The sequence below is a fragment of the Rhinopithecus bieti genome, unplaced genomic scaffold (assembly GCF_001698545.2).
Source record: "Rhinopithecus bieti isolate Rb0 unplaced genomic scaffold, ASM169854v2 scaffold_13259, whole genome shotgun sequence".
NCBI lineage: Eukaryota > Metazoa > Chordata > Mammalia > Primates > Cercopithecidae > Rhinopithecus > Rhinopithecus bieti.
The window spans coordinates 1639930-1654207 of record NW_016807544.1 but is presented as its reverse complement, the minus strand read 5'-3'; the positions used below and the strand labels follow the sequence as shown (position 1 = coordinate 1654207).

Here is a 14278-nt window from a genome sequence, read left to right as displayed (position 1 = left end):
AAGGAAGGGCCTTGACGGTATAGGAAAAGAAAGGCCTTTGAAGTCAGACTGGGAATCACATCTCAGCTCTAGCCTCACTAAGGCTATTATGTGGCCTTTGACAATGGACTCCCCCACCCTAAATTTCCAGCTCCTTGCCTGGAAGATGAGATCCCTCCATCACACAGGGTTGCTTTTGAAGAGGGAAGAGAATAAGCCATGGAAATGCCCCAGCACAGAATGAATGTAGAAACTGACCAGTGACCTTGTTCTAAGCCAATGTTTGGCCAAGTGAAATTCCCAGGCCACTGGCATCAGATTCAATGGAGAATCCCACCCCAACCCCACCCACAAATATTCTGACTCGTGCATCAGAGATGAAGCCTTCAGCGGTCCAGTGACCTCCTCAGGTGATCCTGACACAGAGCTAAGAGGAGAACTGACTACAATTACCCTACAATGTCACTGAAATTACCATGGCTTGCAGCTAAAAGCTTTAAACATCAAGCCTGCCACTCTTAGTGCCCAGCCCTCAAAACCCTATTCAGGGAAATGTCATGTAGGAGAAGTAATCAAACCCTGACTGTAATATAGTTTGAATATTTATGCCGCCAAATAAGAATTTCTGTTGATGTTATTTCCTCTCCTCCATATTATATCAAATTCTCATTGTTTGCCTCAGCCCATTAAAACCCAATGGATTTTTTTTCTGACATCAGCAATGTTAAGCACTTCAGGAAAAAAAAATTACAATATGTGTGCTAGCTCAGTAGTATGAGCTTGTTTATATAGCTCTAATCTGACTGAGTGGGCAGGAATCCCAAGGGGAAAGGAGGAAGAACAACAGCTCTAAATAACAAATCACTCTTTCTGTTATAGCCGAGTCTGCCAACTTGACATTTCCTATGTATTTGAAGTTCAAATGCTCAATGACAGACAGAGTGTCCGTTTCAGGTAATGCACCAAGATCTTAAAGTACGGCAATAGCACTCAACCCCTAAAGGCCAATTTTGGTGGCACTAGAAGGCACCCAGTATTTTACTGGGATATAATCACTTGATCATTTTAGGACATCGATTAGAATTCAGTGGTTCCCAAAAACTTGCCCAAGGACCGGAACTAGGCTAGCAGTCTCAGAATCACCTAGAAGATATTCTAAATATACATACTCCTGGTTCCCATGCTCCAGAAGTTCTGATCCAGTAGGCCTAGGGTGGTCCCTGGAGATTTACAGATTAACCGTTTTCCAAATGATTTGTAAGTATAGCCAGGTTTGGAAACCACTGACCTAGATTCCATAGGGCCTGCCTTCCCTTCACTTGATCCCTTCCTCCCATCCCATGCTGCCTGATGTTTGGGCAGACATGCTGATGGGGGGCTCCTTCAGCTTCCATGTATTAAGGCAAAAACTCAATGAAATGGATGCAACAAGGTTCTGGGGTCAAAAAAACTGGCTTTCAATCCTGGCTATGTCACTTAGTGCTGTGTGGCCATAAGCAACATATTTAGCCCCCCTGGGCCTTAGTTTCCTCGTCTATAAAATGGAACAAATGCTAATGACTCTGCAGCAGTGGTTCTCAGCCTGGCCTGCTCATTAGAATTTCTTGGACAGCTCGTCACAGCAACTTCAACAGGTGGATGTTATTATTCCCACTCTATGAATGAGAAAAGTAAGACTGAAGAACATAGGTAACCTGCCCAAAGTAACAGTTTGTCAGCCAAGCAACTAAAATTCAAACCCAGGACTGACTACAATGCCCACAGTTTTTCCAACATGTACATAAGTAGACGTTTAGCACAAAGCCTGAAACATAGTAGGTCCTCAACTAATCTGTGTCTCCTTCATTCTACTTGCTAGTTTTCAGTGAAGTTGACTTCTCCACTCCACACTCCAATCCTACCTTAAGACTTACAAATAAATACAATGGTCTCTAAGCTACCACAGTTGCCCTGACAGGCTAAACTAATTAAATTACCAAAGCTGTATGTGTGTGTGTATATATATATATACACACACACACACACACACACATATATATGTGTATACACACACACACACACACACACACACATATGCAGGAGGATTGCTTAAACCTGGGAGTTCAAGACCAGCCTGGGCAACATAGCAAGACCCAATCTCTTCAAAAAATACAAAAATTAGCCAGGCATAATGGTGCATGCCTGTAGTCTCAGCTACTTAGGAGGCTGATGTGGGAGGATCACTTGAGCCCAGGAGTTGGAAGCTACAGTGAGTTATGATCATACCACTGCACTCCAGCCAGGGCAACAGGGTGAGGACTGATCTCTGACGTAAAATAAAATAAAATTTTGCATTCCATCTGTTAAAGTTTCTAAAAATTAAGCTAGGAGGGAGAAGTGGAAAGATCGCCACGTAACAGGGCATGCTGGCCCTGGGAGTCCTGTTACTGCAATCTCTGCTGGAAAACCAGGTCTACCCAGGCATCCTCTCTCACCAGGGCTCTGAACTCCACACTGCTCTGGAAACCCCAACCCCTCCAACTCCCCACAGACTCATCCCACCCTTTGAACACTTCTGTAAATAGTATGCCCACTATGTCCTTCCATCTTCTCTCTGAACTCTAAACTTGTGACCTTAATAGAAACCTGCCTTCTCCCCTCCTGCAGCCCTCTGTCCTCATGCCATATATCTCAAGACCAGGGAGTAGAGCAGGCAGCCTCCCGGCTCTCCACTGCTGCTTCAAATGATTTCTCTCCCTCCCTCCAACACAAATCCCTGCTCTGTGGCACTCAGGCCATCTGGCTCTGCCACTTTCTGCTCATCCTCACTGCTGTTTTCCACCTCCCTCCTGCTTATGCCTTCTCATTCCCTGAAGACTCCAGCTTCCGCCTCTCAGAGGGTTGCTTCTGCTTCCCTAACACCTTCACCACTTTCAGTAACTTTAACATCAGAGTCAAAGACCTACCAGAAAAGCCAGATTCTCAGTTCCTTATTTCCTCACCTGACCCTTTTTCCTTCTGAGTCACTATCTCACATGGCCACATCCTAAACTTTGTCATCACCTCAAATCCCACTACAAGCATCCTCCACTCTGTCCACCCTTCCTCTTTTCAGCTCACTTACTCTGCATTCACTGCAAACAATCTTCAAACTTATTTAGACATTTAATCCATTGAACACGCAGCATTTTTACTATCCATTACTACCCTTCACTTTCCCTTCACCATCCACGCTGGCTCCATCATTATACTCACTCATAATCACTCCCTTGCACATACCCTCTACTCCTGCATCTCCCCTTGTGATGGTTAATACAGAGTGTCAACTTGATTGAAGGATGCAAGGTATCGATCCTGGGTGTGTCTGTGAGGGTGTTGCCAAAGGAGATTACCATTTGAGTCAGTGGGCTGGAGAAGGCAGACCCACCCTTAATGTGGTGGGCACCATCTAATCAGCTGACAGCAAATATAAAGCAGTCAGAGAAACATGAAAAGGCGAGACTGGCCTAGCCTCACAGCCTACATCTTTCTCCCATGCTGGACGCTTCCTGCCCTGGAACATCGGACTCCAAGTTCTTCAGTTTTGAGGCTTCGGACTGGGCTCTCGCTCTCCTTGCTCCTCAAACTTGCAGACAGCCTATTGTGGGACCTTGTGATCATGTAAGTTAATACTTAATAAACTCCTATATATATATATACACACACACTATTATATATATTCTATTATATATAATTCTATTGTATATATTCATATATATAAGAATATATATATTCTATTATATATATATATACACACTATATATATATAGTATTAGTTCTGTCCCTCTAGGGAACCCTAATACACTCCCTTTCTGTGTCATACTATCCTTGCAAAACTCCAACACTGATGGAACCCAACTATCCATCAACCCCAAGATCCCATCCAAACAAACACTTTGGGGGTGGAGAGGAAGTCACACAATCAGGCTGACTAGCTGCATTAAATTCATGACCACAAACATTAAATGAAGAGTCAACACTGCCTGCCAAACCCAAAATGTTTTCCTACCAAGCTTGTTTCTCCCTGTCTGAAATGGCTGTCATATCTTTTCCCAGCTCATATTTAACACATAGTCTTAGCTGATGAGCTCACTTCAAAATTCATAGAAGAAATGGACGCCAGCAGAAGGCAAGTCCCTCATCTTCCGACACCCTCATTGAAGCCACCATGTTCTCCATCTTCCTTTCTCTTCTGGGGAAAAGTTTTGCTATCAGAGGAATTTGAACCAGAGCAACTCCATCTTGAATAGGGGCTGGGTAAAATGAGGCTGAGACCTACTGGGCTGCATTCCCGGACAGTTAAGCACTCTACGTCACAGGATGAGATAGGAGGTCAGCACAAGATACAGGTCATAAAGACCTTGCTGATAAAACAGGCTGTAGTAAAGAAGCCGGCTGAAACCCACCAAAACCAAGATGGTGACGAGAGTGACCTCCAGTTGTCCTCACTGCTACACTCCCACCAGCGCCGTGACAGTTTATAAATGCCATGGCAATGCCGGGACGTTACCCTATATGGCCTAAAAAGGGGAGTCAAGAATAATCCACCCCTTGTTTAGCATATAATCAAGAAACAGTCATAAAAACGGGCAACCAGAAGCCCTCAGTGCTGCTCTATCTATGGAGTAGCCATTCTTTAATTCCTCTACTTTCTTAATAAACTTGCTTTCAGTTTACTCTATGGACTTGCCCTGAATTCCTTCTTGCGTGAGATCCAAGAACCCTCTCTTGGGGTCTGGATTGGGACCCCTGTTCTGTAACATTACCATGTACCAAAGGGAAGTTCTTCCATCTTTGCTCTTAATTAGATGGTTAATAGAACATTACTGCTCACGTACACCCTACCACCACACCAACTGGGCTCAGGTATAACAATGGATTACAAATAAAAGACTTCCAAGACACAGTGTCCCTGAGGAAGAGTAGTTGGGGAAACCTGAAGTCAAGAGAGGAGACAAAAACAAGGACCCTTGCGGGGGATTTGAAGGCTGTAGCACCTACAGCTCAGCAAACACTAAACACAGCCCAACACCTAGCCAGATTAAGTAAAACCTCACACTAAGTGCCTACCTACCTCGGTTCCTATGACCCAACACATCATGTCTGGCTTTCAACAAACAATTACAAGGCATGATGAAAGGCAAGAAAAACACATTCTGAAGAGACAAGCAATCATCAGAATCAGACTCAGATATGTCACGGATGTTGGAATTATCTGTGTCATTAACAGGAAATTTAAAATAACTACGATGAAAAATGTTAAGGATTCTAATGGAGAAAGTAAATGGTAATGAAATCAGAGAGACAGAAACACTGTTTAAAAACTCCTTTGAAAAGGAAATGCTAAAAATAAAAAACACTGTAACAATTGAAGAAGGTTTTCCATGGGCTCATCAGCTGACTCAAATGGCCAAGAAGAGTAAGAACTACCATTTGATAGCACAAGAGGGGAACTAATATCAATAACAACTTAATTGTACATTTTTAAATAACTAAAAGAGTGTAACTGGATTGTAACACAAAGGATAAATGCTTAAGGGGATGAATATCCCATTCTCCATGATGTGATTACTATGCATTGCATACCTGTATCAAAACATCTCATGTACCCCATAAGTATACACGCCTATTATGTACCCACAAAATTTAAAAGTAAAAAATTAAAAAATTTTATAAAGAATCCATGAGCTTGAAGGTCAATCATGAATTTCCAAACTAAAAGAGAAAGAATTAAGGGAGAAAAAAAAAAACAGAGGAGAATATTCAGGAACTCTAGAACAATATCAAAAGCTATAACATAAATGTAACCAGAATCCCAAGAAGAGAAAAAAGAAAGGAGAATAAATATTAGAAGGAATAATGACAGAGAACTTTCCAAAATTAATGACATATAATAAACCACAGATCCAGAAAAGTCAGAAAACACCAATCAGGACAAACACCCAAAAAAAAACAAAAACTACACCTAGGAATATCATATTCAAACTGCAGAAAACCAAAGACAAAGAGGAAATCTTAAAAGAAGCCAGATCCTTACCTATAGAAGAACAAGGATAAGAATTACAGAATCCATGCAAGCAAGAACGTGGAGTGAAATTCTTAAAATGTTGAAGAGAAAAAAAAAAAAACGCCCACTTAGAATTCTACATCTAGTGCAATTATCCTTCAAAAGTGGAGAAAAAATAAAGACTTTCACAGACAAGCAAAAACTGAGGAAATTTATCACCAGCAAACCTGCTATGCAAGAAATGCAAAAAGAAGTTCTTCAGGCAGAGGAAAATTATACAGGTCAGAAACTTGGCTCTATAAAAGAAAGAACAAGCATTGATGAAGGAATAAAAGTAAAACAACATACTGTATTTTCTTATTCATAATTGGTCTAAAAGAAAGAAATAGATCCTTTTGAATAATGTTCATAGGACAAAAAACATCTTTTTTAAAAGGCTAGCATATCAATGCCTAACACAGAGCTCTGGAATAGTCCTTGACAATTAACTGGCTCAAAGGTTGGTAAACCTGGGCCCATGGGACAAATCTAAGCCTGTTGCCTGTTTTTATATGATCTGTTTGCCAAGAATGGTTTTCATATTTTTAGATGCTTGAAAAAAAGTGGAAAGAACAATGTTTTATGACACATGAAAATTGTATGACATTTGAGTGTTTCCATAAATACACTTTTATAAATAAATGCCCATTTGTTTACTGTCTATGATCACTTTTATGCCACAACAGCAGAGTTGAGTTGTTGCAACAGGGACTGTATGGCCCCCAGAATTCAAAATATTTACTATTTAGCCCTTTACATCATAATTTTTTCTGTCCCTTGAACAAGCCCAAGCCTTTGGTTTTCAGAGGATGGCACTAAGGCCTGGGAACGTCAAGTTGCATTCTCATGTCACTCTGCTGGTTAGCACTAAGAGTCAGCGTTTAGAGCTTGGGTCTTCCCTCTCTTCTCACATGAGAGGACTTATATTTTGTAAGTACGGGTTCCAAGATTATAGTTTCTAAACTACTGACTATTGGGACTGCAGAAGTAACATTTTATTATTCTCTTATTTCGCATGAAAGATTGTATCACTGCTAGAGAAGAAGTGGGAGTGACAGAGAAGCTTTGCCAATTTTTATACACAAGAAGTGGATGACTAAGAGATGAAGAGGATGACATGTTCCCAGGGGACCTAAGAAGAAAAGCACTCCTATTGGCTTTTTCTTTTTTAAAGAATGTCAGTTTTATTCCTTAGGATTTCATTGTTTTCTTTCTTTTTCAAAAAAGAACAGGTAAAATCAGTATGCTTATATGTAAAACGAGGCATTTAAATGTAATATAAGGTGCACCTCTTCAATGACTCCGTAATGCCTCCACTGGCAGCAGCAATGGTAGCCTTTTCCTCTTCTTAAGATAGCAAAATTTAACAAAAGAAAATCTTTTCATAAAGTTCACCAAGCAAAAGCAATATAGATCAAAGAAATAACTATTGAATAGGTTCTTGGGGGTTTTACAGTTTTACTCATACCATGTAGATGGCAGACAAAAATAGTACAATTTGAATTTGCAGTACCAATTCCTACAATGATGATCTAACTTGTAACAGTCCAACCGTCAAGAACAACGAGAAAGGCAGATAAGGTATAAAGAGAAGAACTCCCAAGGCAATGAGGATACATGGGATCATGATCCAAGAGAAAAAGGAAGTATAGAGGTGAGCCCGCTATTCCGTGTAATTATGGCTTTAAGGCATTTAATCAGATTCAACACCTCTTCACGAAAATACTCTTAGCCAATTTTAAATGCAAGGGGACTTGCTTGATCTGATAAATGGTATTTGTAAAACACTTACAGAAATATTTAATAATATTTAATAGTGAAACTTTCCCATTGAGATTGGAAATTAGACAAGAATGCTCACTATCACTTCTATTCACCATTATATTTGAGGTCTTAGCAAATACAACCGGCAAGAAAAACAAATACAAGTCGCAATAATTAGAAAGGAAAAAGTAAAAACTCTTTTACAGGTAATTTAACTGTGTACATGGAAATTCATAATAATTTATGAATGCAATTACTTTTGTACCAACCTAATACACAGAACTATTAGGATTAATCAGTGACTTTAGCAAAGTCAGTGAATACAGGTCAATATATAAAACTCAATTGTATTTTTTGTATGTCAGCAACAATCAGGAAATGATATATTTTTAAAGATATCATTTATAATAGCATCAAATAATTTCAAATACTAGGAATATATATTTAAAAGATGTGCAATAATTTTACAATATAGAGGGATACAAAATTGCTGACAGAAGTGAGAGACAGATCTAAATAAATGGAGGGATATTCCACATTAATGGATTAAAATAGTCAACACTGTAAAAACATTAATTTATTCCCAATTTACGCTAGAGATTTAATGCAATCCCAATCAAAATTCCATCAAAAGATGATTTTAAAATTTATACAGTAATGCAAATGGTTAGAAATAATGAAGCTATTCTTTTTAATTATATTTTATGTTAAGTTCTGGGGTACATGTGCAGGATGTGCAGGTTTGTTAAACAGGTAAACGTATGCCATGATGGTTTGCTGCACCTACCAACCCATTGCCTAAGTATTAAGCCCAGCATGCATTAGCTACTTTTCCTGATGCTCTCCCTCTCCCCATCGCCCCCATCCCCAACAGTCCTCAGGTGTCATTCCCCTCCCTGTGTCCACAGGTTCTCATTGTTCAGTTCCCACTTATGAGTGAGAACATGCAGTGTTTGGTTTTCTGCTCCTAGATTAGTTTGCTAGGGATAATGGATTTCAGTTCTATTCATGTCCCTGCAAAGGACATGATCTCATTCCTTTTTATGGCTGCATAGTATTCTATAGTGTATATTACCACATTTTCTCTATCCAGTCTATTATTGATGGGTATTTGGGTTGATTCCATGTATTTGCTATCATGAAAAGTGCTGCAGTGAACATATACATGCATGTATCTTTATCACAGAATGATTTATATTCCTTTAGGTTGATACCCTGAAATAGGATTGCTGGATCGAACGGTATTTCTGCCTCTAGGTCTTTAAGAAATCACCACACTGTCTTCCACAATGGTTGACTCAATTTACACTCCCACCAACAATGTAAAAGCATTTCTATCTCTCCGCAGCCTCGCCAGCATGTTGTTTCTTGAATTTTTAATAATCACCGTTCTGACTGGTGTGAGATGGTATCTAACTGTGGTTTTGATTTGCATTTCTCTAATGATCAGTGATGTTAAGCTTTTTTTCATGTTTTTTGGCCACATAAATGTCTTCTTTTGAGAAGTGTCTGTTCTTGTCCTTTGCCCGCTCTTTATAATTGGGTTGTTTTTTGCTCGTAAATTTGTTTAAGTTCCTTGTAGACTCTGGATATTAGACCTTTGTCAGATGGATAGGTTGCAAAAATTATCTCCCATTCTGTAGGCTGCCTGTTCGCTCTGATGATAGTTTGTTTTGCTGTGCAGAAGCTCTTTATTCTAATTAGATCCCATCTGTAAATTTTTGCTTTTGTTGCAATTGCTTTTGATGTTTTCATCATGAAATCTTTGCCTATGCCTATGTCCTGAATGGTATTGCATAGATTTTCTTCTACGATTTTTATAGTTTTTGGTTTCACTTTACGTCTTTAATCCATCTTGAGTTAATCTTTGGATAAGGTGTAAGGAAGAGGTCCAGTTTCAGTTTGCTGCATATAGTTAGCCATTTCTCCCAGCACTATTTATTAAAACTGGAATCCTTTCCCCATTGCTTATTTCTGTCATGTTTGTGGAAGATCAGATGGTTGTAGATGTGCAGTCTTATTTCTGAGATCTCTATTCTGTTCCATTGGTCTATGTGTCTGTTTTTGTACCAATACCATACTGTTTTGGTGATGCTCGCTTTGTAGTATAGTTTGAAGTTGGGTAGTGTGATGCCTCTAGCTTTGTTGTTTAGAAGTCATTCTTAAATAAGAACAAACTAGAGGGTGCACACTACTGAATATCAAGACCTCTTATAAAGCTCATGTAATTAAGACAGTGTGTTATCAAATATTATATTAGAGAAATAGAAAAACGGAATGGACTAGAAAACACAGAGACAGACCACAAATGTGACTGACAACAAAGGTGACATTTCAGAGCAGTAGAAATGAAGAGATTTTTCAATAAGTGGTGCTGGGTTTATTGGATGTCCATAAGAAAAACAAAATAAATATGGATGCCTTTCTCACACCATAAACAACAATCAGCCACAGGTAGACTTTTACAACCTAAAGATAAAGGCTAAAATGAAAAAAAAAAAAAATAGAGCCTCTATAAATTAAATAGAGTAGCTTCATAACCTTAGGGTAAGCAACAATTTATTAAGTAGGCACAGGAAACAATAACCATAAAGGAAGAGACTGATAAATTGGATTATATTCAAAGTGAGATCTCCAATTCATCAAAAGAGAGTAAAAGGCAAACCACTAGAGCTGGGAAAAGATAGTTTAAATACATATGACAGGTAAAAGTATTTTATTAAAATTTGTTTTAAAAGAAGACTTCTATAACTCAATAAGAAAAGATTAAAATCTAGTTTAAAATAGGCAATAAGCTTGAATAGGCACTGCAAAAGACAAATAAAAGTGGCAAAAAAATTAAAAAGGCACATCATCAGTCACCACAAAAATGCAAATTGAAGTCATAAGACACCACTACGCACCCACCAGAATGGCTAAAATTCAAACATTTAACAATCTCAAGTCTTGCCAATGATATAAAGAAACTGAAACACTCATGAACTGATGATAGGAATATAAATTGGTAAAGCCACTTAAGAAAACCCTTTGTAGGGATAGAATAAAGCTGAACATATGCACACCCCATTACCCAGCAATCCAGGCTCAGGTGTGTATACCAAACAGAAACACATTCATATGTGTGCCACAAAGCACATACAAAAATATTCATAGCAGCGCTATTCATAATATGTCTAACCTAGAAATATCCCAAATGTCCCTCAACAGTAGATGAATAGTTTGTGGAATATCACAAAGTAGAATACTACACAGCAATAAAAATAGTTTACTGCTACACACTGCAACATAGATGAATTTCACAAACAATGTTGTGCATAAGGATCTAGAAAGAAAGAGTACGGGTATATATGTATGATTTCATATTTATTTCATTTGTTTCAAAAAAGAGAAAGCTACAGTGTTAGAAATCAGGTTAGTGGTAGCTACTTGGGAGGCTGAAGTGGGAGGATTGCTTGAGCCTAGGAGTTCGTGGCCATCCTGGGCAACATAGCGAGACCTCATCTCTTTAAAAAAGAGAGAGGGAGAGAGAGAGAAAGGAAATCAGCTGGTTACCAATGGGAAAAAAGAAATATGTACTTACTGGGAGGGCCCATGAGGTAGTTTCTGGAAAAATGGTAATATTCTCCTTCTCGATCTCAGAGAGATAACATGAATGTGTTTACTGTTTGAAAATTTATTGAACAATGATTTGAATACTTTACATATAACATAAATACTTTTCATATAACATAAATATGTTTTACTTCAGTAGAATTGTATGTTTGAAAAAGAATAGTGCAAATAAATGCAGATCTGGAGGAAGGATGCAGCATATTGGGTTCTCAAGGTGGCATTGCAGCCCTCTCACGTACAGTGATGCAAAAAGTGACATCATGGCAGGGTTATAAGTGCAGGGATGATGAAAGAGCCAGAGGTTGTGTCTGTTACCACTGTGGACTGTCCTGGCCAGAATATGCTCATTATCGGACACACAGATCCAACCAACGTAGACATGTGACTAATTAGGACCGAAGTCCCTCCCTGAGACTGAGATAAGGACGCTGGAAGAAGGAAGATTCCTCCCCTGTGAGGTGACTGTTGAAAAGATGTGAGGATAGAAATATTAGTGACCATCTTCTTTTTATCTCATGTCATAGAAGGAGGAAGTCAAGAAGACAAGGTGTCACGTAAGAGTGCTGACAATGTCATTTAAGTCCCTGGATCCAGCTAGGCCTGAATTCTCTGATTATGCAGCCAGATAAATTTTTGCTTGAGATACTTGGATTTTGCTTCAGTTCAGTTGGCGTATTTGTGTTTTTTTGTTTAGTCTGCATCAGAGTGAAGACTGACTCTCCATCACTATCATCACTATTATATGGCATTCAAGTTCCTTCTCACACTGGCTCCAACTTGCACTTCTAGTTTTATCCGTCGCTGTTCATCTTCATATACCCAACAACATGGTAATCTTAACTATAGAAAACTCCTCCAACCAAGAATTTCTAATAAGCAAATTCAACTTATACCTATTTCCAAATACATATTTGATAATCAATTGGTCATCTTGTTAAGAATAATTAGAAAATATAAGAATCTCGCGCCAGTCTAGGTAACATGATGAAACCCTGCCTCTACAATAAATACAAAATTAGCTCAGAGTGGTGGCACATGCCTGTAGTCCCAGCTACTCGGGAGGCTGAGGTGGGAGGATCACTTGAGCCTGGGAGGTCAAGGCTGCAGCGAGCCAAGACTGCACACTGCAACCCAGCCTGGGCAACAGAGTGAGACCCTGTCTTGAAAACAACAAAAAAAGACTCCTGGGATTAGAAACAGATATTTTTTAAGTGGGGGAGGGGGTTTTAAGGCAGATGGCAGGCAGGGGAAGTGGTTTTTGCAGAGAAGTTTTGAAAGCTAAAGGAAGCCAAAAAATGAAAACCTGGAATTGGTAGCATATGCTTTGGCATGACACTAAATACCCTGTGCACGGGGGTGAGGTATCTGAGGACTTCCTAATCAGTCATGCCAACTAAGTTAAATAAAGTTTATCCCAAGATGTATCTATCTACTTTACCCTTTAGCCACAGGGAGATCCAGGAGAGCAGTCAGCCTCTCTGGCTGAAGGGCACTAAACGTTTGTATACAGAGCCTGGAATGGAAGAGTGCCCTTGTGCATGAGAATTGTGCACTGACTGTAATAAAGCAAAACCACCTGTAAGCAATTTCACTGTAAGCGGGGGTGACAGCTGGCAAAACAGCAAGAAGTCACTGGAAATTCACTGTGACACACTGCTCTTACCAACATAAGGTGAGTAAAATGTCACTCATAATCTACTTTTGTTTTCTCATTTTACTTTCAGTAAACATGACAAATACTTATTGAACAGTTTTGCTTAAACCTAGATTTCCCCTATCCTTGTTTTCATTAGAGTTTTAAGTTCATCAACACGGACTCCTCCTGACAGAGAGGTTTTTAAGGACCTCACTCTCTGTATGGGGAGTATTAAGTATTCTTTGCACATTCTTTGCATTTGATCACCTGAATACTTTTGTTTACATTGAAATGCCCGAGCACATTCTTGCCATCTCTGTCCTCTGGCCCCATTTCTGCAGGCCCCAGACCCCTCATTCCCCCAAGGATCAATTCATCTACTTAGCATCTTCAGTGAAATCTCTCAGTGGGAAGTCATTTCTCCCTAACTTTCCATATATAGGCCTTGCTTACCACATTCCATCTCTCCATTTGTTTTCCTTCTTCAGAATTTTAAGTTTCTTGAACACAGGAGCCATATCCGATTAATCATTATCTGGAAACGGGTCCTTGGTAGGAAGACAGATGCACTGTCTAACACGGACCAGCAGGACAAGGAGTGGGGAGGAGCAGCAGAGACCCCACACCAGCTGTGACCTGAGGTATGGAACATCCTGCCCCCGCGACCCCATTAATAGTTGACTAAACCAGAGATTGTTTCCAGGTACACACTCTCTTTCAGTAACCACCTCAAAGCAATCACAATTTCTCAGCCCTATTCTGCAAATGGGAAGAATGCAGATCAGGAGAGTTCCACTACTTTGTCTCCTGTCACATACCCCTGGCTATCGGCAGAAACCAACAGCCAAGCCCTAAACCACCTGCTGTCCTGAAAATGAAAGTGCCTTCCCTTTAAAAAAAAAAAAAAAAAAAGTCTAAAATGTAATCAATAAATTTATTCTTCGTGAATGTGTTCTTTCTATTTTGACCAGCTGCTGAATCAGTCTTTGTATTAAGATGTATGGTCAGCAAAATAATATAATGGCATCTTCCTGCTTGGTTTGGAATCTAAACACTGTAGCACTTCCACAGAAGTTTAAGGAGAAAATATATGGGACATGTTATTTAGAGTTATCTTTTTTTCTAGAGAGGTCACACCACAAAATGCAGCCAACTCAAAAGCTGTTTCTCTTGGATTGGGCAGTGTAGATATACATAATATTTTTCTAACTGAAATTAGTTAA

At 39.3% G+C, this 14278-nt stretch overlaps 1 protein-coding gene and 1 long non-coding RNA gene across 5 annotated transcripts in view; one reads left to right on the top strand and one right to left on the bottom strand.

Moving 5' to 3' along the window:
* The window catches only part of RGS6 (regulator of G protein signaling 6), a 633548-nt gene that overhangs the window by 605474 nt on the left and 13796 nt on the right, over positions 1-14278 (bottom strand). The window lies entirely within an intron of this gene.
* On the top strand, positions 7562-13711 carry LOC108536209 (uncharacterized). Its single transcript, XR_001887452.1, has 4 exons — positions 7562-7697; positions 12114-12249; positions 12865-13091; positions 13544-13711. It is a non-coding gene; the product is annotated as an uncharacterized LOC108536209 (long non-coding RNA).